This window comes from Canis lupus, chromosome 25 (assembly GCF_011100685.1).
Source record: "Canis lupus familiaris isolate Mischka breed German Shepherd chromosome 25, alternate assembly UU_Cfam_GSD_1.0, whole genome shotgun sequence".
Lineage (NCBI taxonomy): Eukaryota > Metazoa > Chordata > Mammalia > Carnivora > Canidae > Canis > Canis lupus.
The window spans coordinates 28,261,477-28,281,244 of record NC_049246.1 but is presented as its reverse complement, the minus strand read 5'-3'; positions in this window follow the sequence as shown (position 1 = coordinate 28,281,244).

Below are 19,768 nucleotides of genomic sequence, written 5' to 3'. Positions count from 1 at the left end.
CCTGTCTTGACATCTGTGAATTGGAAAATTTCTGGTCATTTTTCTGTATACTTCATGGGCATATAGAACAACCAACAAAGCTGTGTTCTATAAAAGTAAAACGAGTATCTTGGGAAAAAGAGTCTAGACTCAGTTTCCTGAGTTTTCATAGACATGAAAGGCAAGTTGAGAACATTTACACTTCGGTACCCTCTATTACATATGACAGAACTGTAGTCCAGAAAAGGTATGTGACTTGACAAAGGTCAAAGAATGGCTTCATGGCAGAGCTGGGTCTGGGACTCGAAGCCTCTGACTCTCAAATTATGTCTCCCCCTGACCCCCATTGTGCTTTGCTCTTTTCCATTGTCTTTGTTTAATGTATCTTGTCAATTCTGAAACCCCAGACCTTTAGGCTCCTGTGTACACCAGTCAAAAATGATTCTATGTAGAAATGAATGTAATTAAACTAGCTTTTCCTTAACAATGGGGTAAGATTGACATTTTAGCAGCTTAAGTCCTTTTTTCCCCCTGACAGATTATTTTCTTTATTCAGATAAAGCCTGTGTTCTATTTTGAATGCTGGGAGAATGTAGATTTTTTTTCATTTAGAGTTTGAGGCAATTAGAGCCACAAATTAATTTCTCACATTAAGAGGAATGTTTTGTCTTTCGATCTGCACCTGCTCAATCCCATTTCCAGCGATTTGTAGGTTGTAATACTAAAGAGGGAGAGGAAATACTTAGGCAGGGTCAGAGGGAATTACTAATGGCTGGTCAATAACTATGGAGTATTTCAAAACTCTAAAGAGGCATGGCATAGTGTTGTGGAAGACAGTGGGACCACTTAGTTGTGGTTTCACTTCTGTGGGGTTTCCGGAAGGATCCAGAATTGATCACCAAGCATCAAACAACTCCACTTATGTGTCTTTTAGTCACTTTAAACTCAAGGACACATTCATGTATCTCCATTACCTCTCTGCCCTACTCCCAAATTGACGTCTCTGGATTTCCAGTCTTTGTTAAGGGTGTCAATGGCTACAGCCACCAGAGCCAGGAATCTTGGTGCTGTCCTTGGTACCTCCTTGGTACCTCATTCCTTCCCCTCCATCATGGACAAGAATTGGCTTCTTCCCCTGCATCTATTCCTTTCCTTTCACATTGTTCACAGCACCTCAATTTCCTCTGGAGAATCGCTCCTCCCACCCTGTATTTGTTATGTGGTTTGGGTAGAATTTACCTTGTCCCTACCACTGATGGCGGGCCCTGATTAATTAGAGTCAATCAACATAGTTCCATCTCTCTTGCCACAGAGATTGGCTCAGAGGCCCAAGCCATTTAGTGTATGGCCCTCCCCGGGCCCAGAAATAGGTCCAGTTTGGTCTGAAATAGTGTAAACACAGGAATTTTGGATGATGGCTGCAGGAAGAAAAACCTCTCTTTTGTTTTGAATGGAGTGATATGCCACTATGAGGTCTGGAGAAGCTGAACCCATTTTGTTACCATGAACAAGGCTGGTGCGAGGGGATGGTCTACTCACCAGGGATAGCAGAGCCAAGTGAACCGTGGAAAAACAGAGTCAGAGCCCAGGGTGTCTCTCACTGAGGCATGTCTGGAGCCCATTCTACAGCTGGATTCGTTTAATTACATGAGTGAACCTGTTTCCTTTATTGTTTATGCAAGTTTATGTCGAATGTTCTAGTAATCAAAGGTATTCTTAGCTAACATACTTCCCTCCAAACATTTGCTGCATCCTATTGATTTTTATTCCTTAGTAGATCTCAAATCCAGCCTCCCTTTGTTCTCCATAGTGTACTGGATAATACATTAGACAGTCACTATCTTAGTTATTGGGGCCCAACTTGATTTTTGAAGCTACGTTTTTATGATTGAGAAATTTTTAAATAATGCAGATGCCCAGTAAGTCGGAGATTAGAAAGCTGACTGATGATCCCCAAAGCTTCCAAAGGTGTGGAGTGTTTTATATTCCACAAAAAGGTCTTATGTAAACAAGGCCCTTCATGAGTTTGTTCCTATCTCCTGACCTCACTTTCTAAGCCCCTTATCCACATGCCTCATGTTACAACCACCTCACGTCTCTTGGGGTTTCTTGAGTTCCACACTCGTTCATGGCTCTGTGCTTTCTACTTCTTTTTAAAAATATTTATTTTCTTATTGCATTAAAAAACAGGTAACACAAAATTTAGCATCCTAGCCATCTTAAGTGTATAGTTCAGTAGAACTATTGTGCTATTCACAGTGTTGCAAAATAGATTTCCAGAACCTTTTAATCCAGCAAATATGAAACTCTATACCCATTGACAACAACCTTTTACTCTCCTCCTTCATCCTTTCGTATCCACCATTCTACTTTCTTTTTTTTTTTTTAAGATTTTATTTATTTATTCATGAGAGACACACAGAGAGAGAGAGGCAGAGACACAGGCAGAGGGAGAAGCAGGCTCTATGCAGGGAGCCCGATGTGGGACTCCATCCTGGGTTTCCAGGATCATACCCTGGGCTGAAGGCGGTGCTAAGCTGCTGAGCCACCGGGCCTGCCCATCCATTCTACCTTCTTTTTCTATGAGTTTATCTACCTTAGATACCTCATATAAGTGGGATCATACTGTGTCCTTTGTGACTGAATTACTTCACTTAGAATAATATCTTCAAAGACTTATCCATGTTATAGCATGCAATAGTTTCCTTCCTTTTTAAGGCTGAACAACATTCCATGTGTGCATAGACTACATTTTCTTATCCATTTATCTGTTGATGGACAAATGGACATTTAGGTTGTTTCTACCTCTTGGCTATTGTGAGTAATGTTGCTATGAACATGGGTATGCAAATACCCTTTCAAGACCCTGATTTCAATATTTTGAATATATACCCAGAGGTGGAATTGCTGGATCATATGATAATTCTATTTTTATTTTATTTTTTGATAATTCCATTTTTAATATTTTGAGGAAACTCCATACTGTTTTCCATCTCCTTGTACCATTTTACAATCCCAGCAGCACTACTCAATCCCTCCTTTTTCTACCTGGAAGGCTGCCACTTTTCCTGTAGTACAAACTGGAGATGTTTTAGTCTGCTACATCAAGACAGATGTAGAGACACAGGCCTGACCAGGACCAGGGATGAGAATAAATTGACCCCAAGTTCTTGAATCAGGTGGTCCAGAGACCAGTGATGGAAGCATAAACAGAGCTCAGGTGGATCTAACAGCTCCAAACAGGCCAGAGGGCTGGAGGATCCAGCAGAGTTAGAAGGGGGTCACACAACAGTGACCCAGTTAATGGTGCATCTGAGCAGGAGCTGAAAAAAAGAGGGCAGACCTCAGAGCTTCAGCCCTGAGCCCACTGTGTGGATAGCCCTGAGCCCAGTTTGGTTAATCTGAACCAAGGAAGGAAGTCAGAAGATAGGAAGAGAATCCTACCCTTGATTTAGGGACTGAGAGAGAGAGATGCTGAAATTAATTTCAAAGGTTATCTTTTTTTTAAAGATTTTATTTATTTATTCATGAGAGACACAGAGAGAGAGAGGCAGAGACATAGGCAGAAGGAGAAGCAGACTCCATGCAGGGAGCTTGATGTGGGACTTGATCCTGGGACTCCAGGATCATGCTCTGGGCCAAAGGGAGGCACCAAACCGCTGAGCCATGCAGGAGCCCTCAAAGGTTATCTTAACTTAGGATATGAATAACAAGAAGGGAAGGCTGAGGAATGGCTCAGAAATCACGGTTGCATGGGCAAAGAGTGGCCCAGGTTTTGGTTGTTTTCAAAAAGAATTTGTGAGACCACTGAGAAGAAGGTATCCTCTCTCTAAGGGATACTTGGACTAGGGGACGGTGGAGATGGTGATGTGTGTATTTTAAAGAAATTCTTCAAGTAATTCTGATGTCCCCTCCATCAGGATTGCCCCATGGGGATCCTGCATCTGCTTCCATCTTTGATTCTTCTGCCCTTACTTCTTCCCTATATTGTATCAGACTATACAAGTCTCTGCTTTTACTTGTGCTGTTTCAGAATATTCTTTTTCCATATCATCCTCCATCATATCCCACCTCATTCTATCATATCAATCATTCTCAAACATTCTATTCCTAATTCAGTCCCTAAACTTCTCTATCCCTCCACTCCGGGGTTACTCCACATGCCCTCTGCCACTACAACAATCTGACATTCCACTCCAGGACTTGTTTTTGTCTTGCTATTATCTACTTGCCTTTATGTCCTACCAGAGGTGAACTCTTTGAGGGCCAGGACTATGTAGTAGGTTCAACCACTAAGTCCATGAATATATGGATGGACCCATCCAATGGAATAAAGGCTTGAGGGCACTTGGTAAAACATAAAGTGTAACAAAGATGGAAGGCATTATCACCACTAGTTAATAACGGTGAAAAATCTCAGAAGTGTTCCAATTTTACATTCCCCTTAGAGAGAATCAATGACTACTTTCTGGGAGTTCTTTCAATATGCAGCACTTGGCATTTTTTTCCAGGATGTTTTATGCAAAATACCAGTTTATGCCGCTGTCTCCCTCAATAGCTAGAAAAGCCCTTTAGGGATCCTTCCTTGGACCCACCTCAGTGCTCTGAACATTAATATTAGTGGGCTTCCTGCCCTCCTCCCTCTCCAGAGCAAATATCTTTATCTGCACCCACCTTCTCTCCTTCCTTGCTCTCAGAGGAAGCAGCAAACATTTACTTTCATGTGCCCTTGGGTGTTGAAGATGGGGGTGGGTCTAGAGTTTCCTTTAATCACTGACAGCTAATGTGTCTGCATGATGGATAAAGAGAAGAGGTCTCCTTGGGTCCCCGAAGAGAGGCCTTTATGCTCTGGGAGAATTAGGACAGAGAAGGGACATGGAGCCATGCGGAATAGAGGACTTTAGATGGTGAGGACTTCCTGAGCAGCTGAGGGAGCCCAGTGAGGGCCTGCTGGTGTCTGTGCAGACCCAGAAGCATCCTTGATGGGGACTGAACCTGGGATTGGCTAGATATAATCAGGTTGCACAATGCCATGTGCAAGCTGACCTCTGCATCGAGCCTGGGATTCAGTGTTTGCCTGAGCTTAACATAAATAACATTACCCTGCTTATTGATCTTGTCTGTCCATGTTGAGGCAGCTGCTGTTTTCCTCAAATGGAGGCCTGTGTGAGTGCTGTGAACTGATGTCCAGCCCAGGGAGGAGGCTGGGGGAAGAGGGAGACCCCAGTTACAAACAAAGCCTGGAGCCTCAAGGATGGCAGATGGAGCTAGCTGGCATGATGCAGAATCACGAGATTCTGGGGGAGGAGGATTGAGATCATACAGTGCACCATTTAATGGAGAAGGACCTTACAAATGAGGCCCAGAGAGGTTAAGTGACTTGCCCAAAGTCATTGAGATAGACAGATCCTCAATGAGAACAAGTCTTACAGCTGACAGACTAGAGCTCTGTTCATGGTACCACCTGATTGGGCACCCTTGTAAACAATAGGGCTTCATGGAGGTCAAACCAAGGACAACTCTTCATCCTCAAGGGCTGACAGTCCATGGATGGGTCAGGAGAGAAGCTGGCTTTGACCAAGAAGTTATTGGGATGAGGCAGAGAGTGGGATGTGACATCTCTCTGTGGTCCCTTTCAACAGTGATGGGTCTTACTTATCTTATCCTGCAGCTTATTAGCTCAGTTCTGTTACTACGTGCTACTTGTCTATTCATGATGAATAAGACTGATTTCTTCCTTTTCTCTGTCCTTCCTTTCTCTTTCCCCTCCTCCTCCCTCCCTGTCCTCCCTTCCCTCCTCCATTCCTTCCTCTGTTTTTCCTCCTCCCCTGCCTTCTCCTTCCTTCCTTCCTTCCTTCCTTCCTTCCTTCCTTCCTTCCTTCCTTCCTTCTTTCTTTCTTTCCTGAGCACCACCCATATGCCAGACATTGTGTAATTTTGATTCAGAGATGGTATGGAGGAGGAGAGATAGGCAAGGTATGGTATGGAGGTATGGAGGAGGTATGGAGGAGGTATGGAGGAGGAGAGATAGGCAGTGCGTCCTCTTGAGGATTTAATCTTTGGCTTGAGGACTCCTCTACATGGAAATATAAAAGAGAATTTCTAAGATAACTCTGAGAATAAAACAAGATGCTCTTAAAGGCAACCCTCACAATTCAGTGTGAGAATCACTCACATATGATTCGTACACACATATATTCCCCCCCTTCTCTGTTACCTCCTTGAATTTATTCATTTATATTTGACCTTCAGCAAACTTTCATCCACGTTCATGCATTTTTATAAATACCAAGCAAGCAGAAGGGCCATGCACATAGATACACATTTATGGAGTGACAGCCCTACACAAATACACATTGCTCCACAAACATTCATGAGTATAAATGTGTACAAATGTCAGTTTATTCGAGGACATATTACAGATATAAGCAGAACTACATAAATACACACATACATACATGAACAAAGCTGTATTTGCATTTGCATAACTGTGTTTGGGTTGGGGGAAGGACAGTTCAGTGCTTTGTCAAAACAACAATGACAATGAGGACAATGACAACACAACATACTTGAAGAAACATGGCCAGCTTTCAAGTGATTTACAACTTTGAATGCCTCAATTCTTACAGGGGAGATCCATCAGAGTAAATACTTCAAAAAAAAAAAAAAAAAAGCTGGGATTACCTCAAAAGGAGCAGTAGAAATCTGGTTTCTTCTTTCAGAGGAAAGGAACCCAGAATGCGTTTGGCTTCATCTAGCTCCCTCAGCACTTTGTGTGAGGGAAGCCCTTCTGCTGTCATCACTGGCTTATTGGTTTGTTTCTGCCACTAGACCATGAATTTCTTAAGGCACCCAGTGTTGTAGTCATCTTGGTATTCCCAGCTCCTAGCACAGTGCCTGATGCTTTTTTTAAAAAGATTTTTATTTTTTTAAAATAATCTCTCTGCCCAACTTGGGACTCAAACTCACAACCTTGTGATCAAGAGTCACATGCTCTACTGAGCCAGCCAGGTGCCCCACAGTGCCTGATTCATAGTATGGGCTCAATAAATATTTAGTGACTAGTGAACATGAGTAATCAAAAGCAAATGTGACATGCATACACACACACACACACACACACACACACACACAATGGAATACTAGTTAGCCATAAAAAAAGAAGGAGGAGAGCCTGGGTGGCTCAGTGGGTTAGCGCCGCCTTTGGCCCAGGGCAAGATCCTGGAGACCTGGGATGAGTCCCACATCGGGCTTCCTGCATAGAGCCTGCTTCTCCCTCTGCCTGTGTCTCTGCCTCTCTCTCTCTCTCTCTCTCTCTCCCTCTAATTCTCATGAATAAATAAATAAAATCTTAAAAAAAAAAAGAAGGAAATCCTGCCACTTGCCATGGATGGACTTTGATGGCATTATGCTAAGTGAAATAAATCAGACAGGGAAAGACAAATACTGTATGATCTCACTTATATGTGGAATCTAAAAAAAGAACAACACTAAGGGACAAACTCAGATATAAGAATTAGATTTGTGCCTAGTAAAGGTGAGATTGGGGATATTGGGAAGGTAGTCAAAAGGTACAAACTTCTAATATAAGATAAATATGTTCCAGAGATGTAATGTACAATATGATGACGATAGTTAATTGCTATATAGACTATAGTTAATAATCATATAGTTAATGATTATAGTTGATAAAGTAATATTGCTTTGCATATCTGAATATTGCTATGAGAGTAGACTTTTAAAAAAAGTTTTTATTTATTTATTCATGAGAGACACACACAGAGAAAGGCAGAGACACAGCAGAGGGAGAAGCAGGCTCCATGCAGGGATCCTGATGTGGGACTCGATCCCAGGACTCTGGGATCATGTCCTGAGCCAAGGCAGATGCTCAACCGCTGAGCCACCCAGGTGTCCCTAAGAGAGTAGATTGTAAATGAGGTATCACAAGGTAAAAAATGTAAATATGTGAGGTGATGGATATTAACTAAACTTATTGTGGTGATCATTTTGCAATATACAAGGTCACCTCCTTAATTTTATGTATTTTCTTTCCTCTCAGTGTAGAAGATAGTGTGGTTGGGATCCCTCAGCCCCTATTTCAACCTCCTTTTCTTTCTTTTTTTTTTTTTTTCAACCTCCTTTTCTTTAGTATCCTTGGATTACAGTCTGGAAAGTCAGGAGTGACATTCCCCAGACTCCTTTGCATCTACATTTCTGGATGTGATTTTGATGATATTAATCAGCTACATTTGTGCGAGACCTGCAGTTGATGCTGAGAGGGGCAGAGACTGCATTGCAGCAGACAGTGTGGCTTTGGGGTTCACTGATATGGGGTTAGTTTTCTACTTCATCCAGGAATTTCCTGATTGAGGCAGGAAACTTGGTCCAGTTCTGCAGTGGAATTTTTGCAAATGGTTTTGGAAAGTCAGTATAGTCTGTCTCTGAAGCTTTCTTTCTCTGATACCATGAGCCATGCCTGTTGTAAATCCCTTTCTGTTCAAATCAGGGAGAATGGATTGTGTTCTTTGCAACTTATCCTGACCAATCCACAGTTGCAGGGACAAGTGTCATCTGTGCCTAAATTTTAGGGAAGCTGAGAGCAGAGTTCACATTGAACAGATTAGCCTTCTCATTACTGTTTCCATGTGAAATAGTCACAAGATACAAAGACTGCCCATCTTCTCAGATAATAAAATCTGACGTGTTATTTGAGATACAGAGATGACAAAGACCAGTTAGCTTACAGTCTAGAACTGAGGGGGGAAAAAAAAACCCAGGAAAGCTGCTAGGAGGTGGTTAGGCTGCCAATCTAGTAAGAATGCAATAGAAAGTGGGAGTCGGCTGACATGCTGGGACTCATAACGATCAGGTGCTGTAGGAGGATGCTATGGACTAAATATTTGTGTCCCCTCAGGATTCACAGGTTGAGGCCCTAATTCCCAATGTGGGTTTAGCTGATTTGTTGGGAGAATGGAGTCTTTGGTAAGTAAGTAGGTTTGGGTGAGATCATGAGTGGAGCCCCCGTGGTGGGATTGGTGCCCTAATAAGGAACTGAAGAGACTAGAACTCCCTGCCATGTGAGGACACAGGGAGAAGGCAGCCATCTACAACCAAGAAGAAGGCTCTCATCGGACACCAAATCTTCCAGCATCTCCATTTTGGACTCCTAGCCTCCAGAAGTGTGAGAAATAAATGTTTGTTGTTTAAGCCACTCAATCTATGGTATTTTTGTTATAGCAGCCCAGCTAAAGGAGAGGGGTAACTGATGCAGCAGTGAGCAAAACAGACAAAGTACTTGACTTCCTGGGGGCTTATGTATGTTTGCCTCAAATTTTCAGGGAGTTTTAAGAACCTCGTGGGCAAATCCTACCATTTTGTGACCCCAGAATAATGCTTAGCTCTAGATTCACAGTAAGTAAGAGATAAATGCTTGTTGACTTATTACTTGAGGCTAGCTGGATTTGCATGGCAAGATAGAATTACATAATTCCAAATGCTGTGGACAATTTGCCTCTCAGAGGGTTGGAAGTAATATCTCTTGCTTTAAGATCTATGAATTTTTTTCTCTGTAACTACCATGATTGTTTTAAAAATCAAATGGTACAAATATAGGCTGAACATATATTACATTATTTTATCATGACTTGGTTAAGGAACAATATAAAAGGAAAGAGAAGGGATTTTATTAAAATCTTTATAAGCACTATCCCCAAAGTACTGCTCTAATATGTGTTATTATCCTATATGCTCCCCTTTAAAATGGATTTTTTCCTACAAACCTGCATAAATTTTGCTTTATAGCTATTTGCCTTCTATATCTATATATCATTAAAACTTTATTGCTTTAATACAAAATTGTATGCTCCTTCTGATTACAACCAAGCAAAATGATGTGTGCACATGGACAAAAGCCAGAGGAGAATCAGAAAAAAGGAAGTCAGTTATTAGGTGAGGCTATTGAGACCAAGGGTAGTTCTTTCTCCTCTTTCAGATGAGTCTTTTATGCCCTTATCTCATATTTATACAAGACTATATTTACTATTAATTAGGTTTGAAAAAGAAGTTTCTCTGAAAATTTGACTGAAAAGCATTTAAAACCCAGCAGAATGACCTGGAGAGCACTGGCCTGTGCCAAAATGCTGCTGGCCTCACTGAAGCAGGCTGATGGGTGTCCTTGCATGCACCCTACATACCTAGAGGATGCAGAACTCCTCAGATGTTCCAGCCTCACAAGTCCAGGATGTTCAGAAGGGCCTCAGAATTCTCTGGATCTGGCCTCAGTCAAAGAAAGCACTGGGCAAGGAGTTCTCTGGGGAAGCCACTGCTATCGGAAGCCCCATTGTATCCTTGTTTATGTCCCGTATTTGATTCTGCAGACTCAGTGTCATCATTTTGCTCTTCTTCCTTCTTCCTCTCCCCTACCTTCAGCCCAAATATGTAACACAAAAAGAAAGGAAGTAGAAACCTGGAGAAACCTCGGATTCTAGTTCTGGGGCTGCCACTAATTCTTAGCGCATCCTCTTAACAAATTACTTAATTTCTCAGAGTTCCAGTTTCTCACACACAAAAATGAGGATGTTAGGTGATTGTTTCCTGTATTCCATGACTCTACAATTCCAAGAATAAAAAAAGAAAGTCATGCATTTTGTTTGTCAGGCAGAGCTTTGGGGCTCAGTCTGAGAATACTACTGTTGTGGCTATCAGAGAGGCCCCCAGACTCTTCAAGGTAGGTATCCAATCCAGTCTCTTGAAATCAACAGTACCTTCTTATTATTAATTAATTAATTAATTAATTAATTAATTAATGAGAGAGAGAAAGAGGCAGGGAGGGAGAGAGAGTGTGTGAAGGGGAAGGGTAGAGGAAGAAGGGGAGAGAATGAATCCCAGGTGGGTTCTATGCTTAGCAGAGCCTGATCCATCTCACTGCCCTGAGATCACAACCTGAGTTGGAACCAAGAATTGGATGCTTAACTGAGTCACCCAGGTACCCTACACTGAGCATTTCTCTCTCTCTCTCTCTCTCTCTCTTTTTTTTAAGATTTTATTTATTTATTTAAAAGATTTTATTTATTTATTCATGAGAGACACAGAGAGAGAGGCAGAGACACAGGCAGAGGGAGAAGCAGGCTCCATGCAGGGACCCTGATGGAGGACCTGAAACTGGGTCTCCAGGATCACGCCTTGGGCTGAAGGCAGCACTGAACCGCTCAGCCATCCGGGCTGCCCAGATTTTATTTATTTATTTGAGAAACAGAGACAGAGCAGGAGCAGAGGGGAGGGACAGAGGGAGAGGGAGAAGCAAACTCCTCACTAGCAGGGAGCCTGATGCGGGACTCAATTCCACAATCCCGGGATCACGACTTGAGCTGAAGGCAGACTGAGCCACCCAGGTGCCCTTATACTGGGCTTTTTGAAAGCAAGTTCCAGGGGCACTTGGGTGGCTCAGTGGTTGAGCATCGGCCCCTGGCTTAGGGTGTGATCCTGGGGTGCTGGGTTGGAGTTCCACATCGGGCTCCAAACAGGGAGTCTGCTTCTCCTTCTGCCTATGTCTCTACTTCTCTGTGTCTTTCATGAATAAATAAATAAAATCTTTTTTAAAAAAGGAAAGGAAAGAAAGAAAGTTCCAGAAGCTCAACTCAAACGTAGACTTTATTGGCTTATGTTATGAATGTGTTCCTCAAAATTCATATGTTGAAATCCCAGGCCCATGGTGATGGTATTAAGAGGTGGAACCTTTGGGAGGTAATTAAGTCATGAGGGCAGTGTCCTCACAAATGGAATTAATGCCTTTATATAAGAGGCCCTAGATGGATCCTCTGCCTCTTCCACTATTTGAGGTTAGAGTGAGAAGACTGAGGAAGCTGTTCCTCACCAGATTCTGAATCTGCTGGGACCATGATCTTGGACTTCCCAGCCTCCAGAACTGTGAGAAATAAATGTCTGTTGTCTACAAGCCACCTGGTTTATGGTATTTTGTCAGAGCAGCCCAAAGAATGCATCAAAATAGCTTACATGATTAAAAATCCAGTTTCTCATTCAGCTTGACTGAGGGGATCTAACAATATCCTCAGCTCTAGATTGTTTTCTTTCTATCTCCTGATCCTGGTTGCTCCATGTTGGCTTCATGCTCCCTCAAGGCAGCCTCAGGAGCTCCCAGCACAGATCATGCTCACTCCCAATCTTACTCCCTAGGGCAACCACTTTTTCAACCATTCTTGTTTTGGGTTCTTTCAGTTAGTCACTTTTGTAATCTCTAAAATAAATACTAATATAACAATATCAACAAGCTTATGGCGCTGCTTCTTAATTTATCAAAGTCAATTTCTTTTCATGATAGAGAAAGATCAGGTCATTCTTATCATGACTGGCCCAACAGAGTTCTATCACTGTGCTTGGTTTCTTCTTCCCTGGGTGACTTCTGTAGCTATAAACAACATATTTACTCTTTTTTAAAAATTTTTATTTATTTATGATAGTCACAGAGAGAGAGGCAGAGACATAGGCAGAGGGAGAAGTAGGCTCCATGCACCGGGAGCCCAACGTGGGATTTGATCCCGGGTCTCTAGGATCGTGCCCTGGGACAAAGGCAGGCGCTAAACCACTGCGCCACCCAGGGATCCCAACATATTTACTCTTCATTCTTGTTCCAGCCACTGTATTTTTACTCTCTATTTTATAAGATGAGGAATCCTCTGTTCTCCTCCTTCCTTCCATCCCTCTCCACTCCCTTCTACTCCCTTTACCAGTTAATAAGAGCTACCTCACATTTCATAACCACGATGGGTTTTTCCAAGATTTCTCGATGTGTTGATTCTATCAGCTTAAAGCCAGGAAGTATTATTTACATTATAATGATCATGTAAATATTGTTCATTGATGTGTAATGTACCACGCTTGGGTTTATTCTCTGGGGGTATAATACCATTGCCACTCCCACTCGATAGAGACTATGCCTAACGTTTAGTTCAAATAGATAATTTTCTTACACTCCACTACTTGCTTTTATCATATCCTCAACTTTTGTAAAACTTTGAATCCTATTTTTATTGTTGTTGGGGCTATAGTTTATAGTAGTGTATGTGTTTTATTTCTTCTTTTCTGCTTACTTTTACAATCTCTTTATCCTTGGTATTCTGAAATTTCATCATGCCATGTCCAGATAGGGATCTTTCTTCATCCTTTGAGCCTTTACTCAGAGGCTCTCTCTTTAATCAAGATTTGTGTCTTTTTCAGTTCTGGTATGTTCTCTTATACTATTTCTTTGATAATTTCTTCCCTCCTGCTTTCCTTGTTATCTCTTTCCAGACCACTTGTTAATATAATATTGACCTCCTGATTTGATATCTCTCTCTTAAAATTTCTCTTATATTTTTCAAAGTTTTTTTCTTCCAATACTCTGGGAAATGATCTCAAATTTATCTTCCCATCCTACCATTGTACTTTTTAAATCTCAACAAGCGTACAGCCAGATTTTTGAATTCTAAGAGCTCTTCCTTATTTCTCTTGGCTCATTCATAGAATATAATTCTTGGTTTTACAGATTTTGCTTTGCTTATGTTTTTAGTTTTCTTCTGTTCCCTGAATTTTTGTGTGTGCGTGTGATTTTTTTTCCTGCTTGATTTTTTCCTTTACATTTGCAACTATTTATTTACATTTAATACCAAAGCAATTGAGACCAAATTGGGAGTTCAGTGTATAGAACTGGGGTTGTTAACTGTTAGGCTTTTGGACAGGACAGGTGGGGAGCAAGTTGCTATGGAAGGGGGCTCTACATGGAATTAAATGAAGGACTCTTCTCTGTGGGGATACTGCTTAGTGGATGTCCTGATTTTCCTCCAGATTGCATTTAAAATTGAGAACAACTTTTCTTAAAAAATTAAGAACTCAATTCCTGGCCAGGGAGAAATGCCTGACTATGGCTGTTCTGCTCACTGTACTGGTGGGGAGTTGCTGGGAGAGGTCACATATCCAACAATCAGGCCTTCATTTGCTCCTGGTGTTCTCAGCACTGCTTACCACACATGTGCCCAAGTCACCTGCTTTCTTAGAATCCAAAGTTGTTCAGGTCCTGCAGATTCCTTCACTTATACCCTAGGCTGATGCATCCTTGGGTTCCTTTCCTTGGTCAACATTCTTCCATCTGTGTTATGTCTTCCAGCAACTCATCAATGTTGGCTCTTCTCTTGGTTCTTTTGGAGTTATATCTTTCAAATGATTTTATCATCTTTTTCATGAGATCTTGGGAAGAGCAGAGATACCCATGTGTGCTTGGCACCTCACCCTGAACCACCCAACTTTGTGCTGATGTTAACTTTGTGTTGAGATGACTTTCTGGATTTTCAATTGATTATGAATATAAAGAGACTTTGAGTTTACTTCAGAATCCTCTAGTTTAGGACTGGAAGGAACTTTGGACTTTAATAAATAAATCCCATCACCCATCTCTTATTTTCTTTATCAGTCATGGTTCAATCAGAGAAGCACAATCACTAGATATTCATTTATTTATTATAGGAATTTGACCTTACACAACTGTGGAAGGTGATTAAAAGTCTCTCTATGACTGTTGTCTTTGAGTTTGATCCTGAATTTGAATTCTGCAGGGTGGGCAGGAGAGATAAATATAAAGCAGGGGAGAGTCAGAACAGGGTGGAACTCAGAAGCATGAGCTGGAGCCCATGAGGATGGATTAAAACAAACCTGTGTCCATTCTTTTTGCCTTTGACCTTGAAAGTGTGGATGTCCTGCTGAAGAAGCTGGTGCCTTTAATCACAGCAGCAAACACATATCTATTCCAGGTTATGGAAAAGCTAATTGAGGATCTGAGGGAAGGCAGAGAAGCTTTAGACTGACTGTGGCCCACACCAACAAACGGAGCCAGCAGGTAAGTGATAATGCACACGAAGTGCCTGGTTCCCTGCACCAGCCTGCTGAACATAAGAACAATATGGCTACTATTTTACTGCTACTTTCTAATTTTGGAGATCTGTCCCAACTGGGAACTTACAGGGAAAGGAATTTTAGGATCCAGTTTAGTTTCATCAACTTGACACATTTGAGCCACCACATTTTAGATTTGAAAAATTAGGCTCAGAGATGTGATGTGAATTTTCTAAAACTCAGTAATTTTTTTGTGGCAGAACTTGGACTAGATCTAGATATTATGATTATCAGTTTAGATATCTTCTAAAAAGTTTCTTCTCCCTCATTATATACATAACACATTCTTACTAAAAAAGAAAAATGAAAGAATTAAAGGACTACCCAGAGTTCCAACATTTAAACTCAATCATTGTTAATATTTTAGTATGTTTCCTTTTTGTTCCTTTTCCTATGCATATCTGCTGACATTTTCATAATTATACAATACATACATATATATGAATAGTTTCTTATGTATTAAAATCCTTTTAAGCATCATAAGTAATAATTTGATTATTTGACATTAAGAATATTTCTAATTTTCTTGCTACTACAAATAATGCTGAATAATACAAACAATGATGAGTATCCATACATATACATTTTTATTCCCATTTTACACTTCTGATAGAATGTTAAGATCGACAGCAATTACTCTGAAATTGCTTTCAACAAAGATCATATCAATTTATCAGAAGTGTGAGAATATCTGTCTTCCTAAACCTTTGATGGCATTGGATATCATCTTTTAATATCTTTGTTATCAAGTTTTATCATTGCTTTAATTTGTATTGCTTTGAATACTTGAGAGAGTGAAAATCTCACCTGAATTTGTTAATCCTTTGTATTTAATTTTGGCTCATTATTTATCCACTTATTAATTGAGGGCCTTAATTTTTTGTTTTGTCTTTCACTATATTAAATATATTAACTCCTTGTCTTGTTATAGACACTTTTCTTCTGAGAAAGTTAATGCTTTTAGTCATAACCATGCCAGAACAATGGGCCCCAGAGAACAGAAGCACACCCATGTGGAAGATGGGGACAAGTCAACATTTAGAAATATTCTGGTCAAGAATTCTGATTGCTGTTTGTTTTTTGAGGATGCTGGTATGAAGTCCAGCTGAGTCATTAGGTTTAATAGATAACTGCTGTGTAGATTAACAAAGTCATGTAGGGAGCAGGGCAAGGCCAGAAGCTGGTGAAGGGCACATGCCTTGGGGCACCCTTAGAATGAAGAAAAGTGGATGTAATGGGAACAGTTGGGGAATGTGACTCTGACAACTTAGAGTTATAGGCAAGCACTGTCCTCAGACTTTGGGGGAAGTGTATTTGAAAAAGTTCAGATGACAGATGGAGGCAATGTACCATTCCCAAGGATGAAGGAAGCTGCTCAAAAACAAAATTATGACAAATGCATGTAAGAGGATCCTAAAAACTGAAACTTAGAAGAAGCAGCCAAAACACTTTGCTTTTCAATGTAGGGAGAGCAATGGGAAGTATGTTTGGATACAGATTTTATTCTCGAATGACCAATGAATTTTCTACATATTGTGTGGGAATTGATATTCTCATCTACACAGCTTGTGTATATCATCATGTATCTCATATATATTGCAAATAGAGAGGTTAGGACATAAAACATAAATGATTTTTCTGCTTCCTTTGCTGGGGATAATTCCCTTCCTTCTCTTCTCCATCTAGTGAACTCCTACACATACTCCAAGAGACCATTCACTTTTCACCTGTTCTTTGAAACTTTCCCCGGCTCACCCAGGCATAATGAACTCCACTTTTCTTAATGGACAGCTACCATATTGAATAATTAATAGTTTCTATGTGATTATAAACTCCTCGAGGTCTCTGTGCTCTCTATATCCTCACCATCTAGCCCTGAGTCTGCCAAGTATACCTAAATGACTGAAACATGAAGCACAGAAAGTCTTCATGGTGAACACACTTTGTTTCTTTTTTACTTTTTTACGTGGAGAGACTGAGAGTAATCTTTCCGGCCTCCCCCTGCTTCGCTCCCGCAGTCATGTGTCCCCAAGAAAGGAGGAAGGATGCCTCTGATTAGCTTGGGCTTCTGGGTTAGCCTTTATGCAGTTGGCTTTGACTGAGGGGTGAGTCTAATTCCAGGCGGGAGTATGAGGGCGTTCACTATGGCCCTGCACCTGAACCTGCTGTAGCAGTAATAAGTCTGACAAGCAGATCTTGGTCTGGCTGACTCCCTGTGTCTCTCTCAATTGGTTCCTGACTCAGGAATGGAAGAAAGGCATTATCTATTGCTCCCCTGCTAAACCCCCAACGTCTGACATTTGTACAGTGCTTTCAGTTTACAAAGCACTTCCACATCCATTATTTCAAGGGTTGTAAATAAGGTAACAAAGTGCTATGGGAGTTTGGGGGAGCAAGTGATTAATTTCAGCTCAGGAAGCTACAGCTCACGCATGTTTGTAGGCCTTGTTCAGCACAGGTGTTGGTCTGGAAGGTCTCTGAATTCTGCCCCTGCCAACCCCTTATTATGTCCAGCAGAGGACATTAACCCATTTCCAGAATTTGCCTTATCTACTGCCTAATTTACCTTTTGATCTACCACACATCTCATGTGTCTTCCCCGATTTCTGACATCTATTAGTTATGCACTGGTATTTCTAAGTCTTACCTCAGAAGGCCCTGGCTTTGTCGGTCCCTTTGGACATGCTACTGTGACATGATATGGCATCCTATGGGTCAGGACTTGATAATAACTCTCTAGGAGCATGCTCCATGACTACTGATCCTTTCCCCAATCTTGCTGCCAAAAAGTCAGCTGGCACCGACAGCTTTGAGCGCTAATATTCTATCACTGGCCTAGTAGCTTTAGAAGCAACTGGATCTCTTTGCTCAGTCACAGCAAAGACCTCATGACATCAGAGATATTGTCACACTGGAGGCACACACTGGGTGACTTTGTAGATGCCAGCAGTTTTCCTAGGATGTGGGTCCACCAATAGACACTGCCTTGATGTGGATGTGCTAAAAGGCATTTTGGAACAAACAGCTTCCACAAAAGTGCCAAATTCTAATTGACATTGTTTTTCAAAGTGTTAGAATATAAATTGAATTTCAAGGCAAAGGAAAAAAATTAGAATTGGAAGTAAAGAAAGTGAATCTGCAAGCAGAAATGAAATGAGTCAATCTAATTTCAAAGCCTGTCCTGAACCAAGGGTAAAATAACAAACAGTGTTTGTGAAAAAAGAGAATCTAATATTTATAAGGGGTTCAACATCTAAGGGATGATAAATTGCACTTGAGAGGAAACGCTGCATTAGATAAATTTTATCTTGACACTGAACCCTTTAACATGCCTGTAGAGCTTGTCTTGTACATCTGCTGTAGCCCACATACCAGTCTGTCCCCTGGTAGTCACCGAAGGGTTATTTTACTGAGAAAAATCTGTTTGACTTAGAGGCTGGAAGAAAGGAGAGGGAAGCTGAGAGATTGGAATCTAAATGAGTAATAGAAAAATTTCAAATGCCACCATGGCAGGGAAAAGATGAACAAGCCTACGATAACTGACACCTCTTCTTACATCTAATTCCATTCTATACGATCTCCAAACACATTCTTAGCCTGGTTTAACATCATTTATGTCTCTTTGGAATCACAATAAAGAATGGGACAAAGGAAATTGAATCAGTGAAGTGCATTGTTGGGTGAAATTACCTGTGGAGATCTAGACCCATGGAGACCAGACATGAGGTGGTCCTGTTTCACTGTGGGCCCTTGGGACCTGTAGTCCTTCTTTGATAACAACTGTGGATGGGGCAGGAAGGATGAGGAGGGAAGGACAGAGTCCTAGCTTGGGAATATATAGGTTTGGGTGAGTAGGGAGTAAGGGCCTAGCTAGAATCACATGTGTTTGCACATATCTATAGCGAATATAGAATGAAGATTGAGATCTAACAGGTAGGATGCCCAGTTGCAGTCAAGTGAGGTTATAGCAGTAGTATCTGCTACAGGGTCTCCTTTCTTTGCTTCATGATTCGGCTTCCTTAGCTGTTGGCTGACCTCCAGAAGGGACACGTAAGACAATGCACTTAACACAAATAATCCAAACTGTGTTTATAGGATAATCCAAGTAAAAGGTGGACATTAACCAGTGTTTATTCAATATCAAATATAATACTTTAATATGCATGCATTTTAGTTAAATAATTTATTCAATATAAATAATGAGATGATTGTGATGTTTTCATACCTTATAAGTATTTACTGATGAACATTTGATTTGACACTATAGATATTAAATAGACCTGGATTCTAATCCAGTTCCCACCTTACCTTGGGAACTTTGAGTTTGTTGAGCCCTGTTTTATCACTTGAAAAATGGAGGTAAAATCCACCTTGAAGACTTGTTATAAGGACTACATGAAAAAATATGTAAAGGGCCTAGAACACATTAGGTGCTTTTCTCTTTCTACATTCTGGATAAGTTAAATTTGGTCTTTATTTTAATGTATTTATTTTTAAAGATTGTATTTATTCATGAGAGACACAGAGAGAGGCAGAGAACAGCCTCTGTGGGGAGGTCTTCACCGCTGCATTTTGCAGATGAGGAATGTTTGGTGCAAGGTCATAGAGCTAGAGAATGGCAGGGCCAGATTTTGAACCTGGGGTTGGTCCCACACTTCCTTTTATATTGGATTGTCATCTCTGCTGAAATTGATGTTAAAAAATAGGTGATTTTTGACTCACAAGCAACAAGTCCACATTGAGTTTTACAGAAACTCACATGGTAGCAGAGATGGGCGTATCTAAACTCTTGTTCAACATAAACACCTTTGTTCCCATGATTCCAGGTAGCCTGTGGTTGACTCAGTGT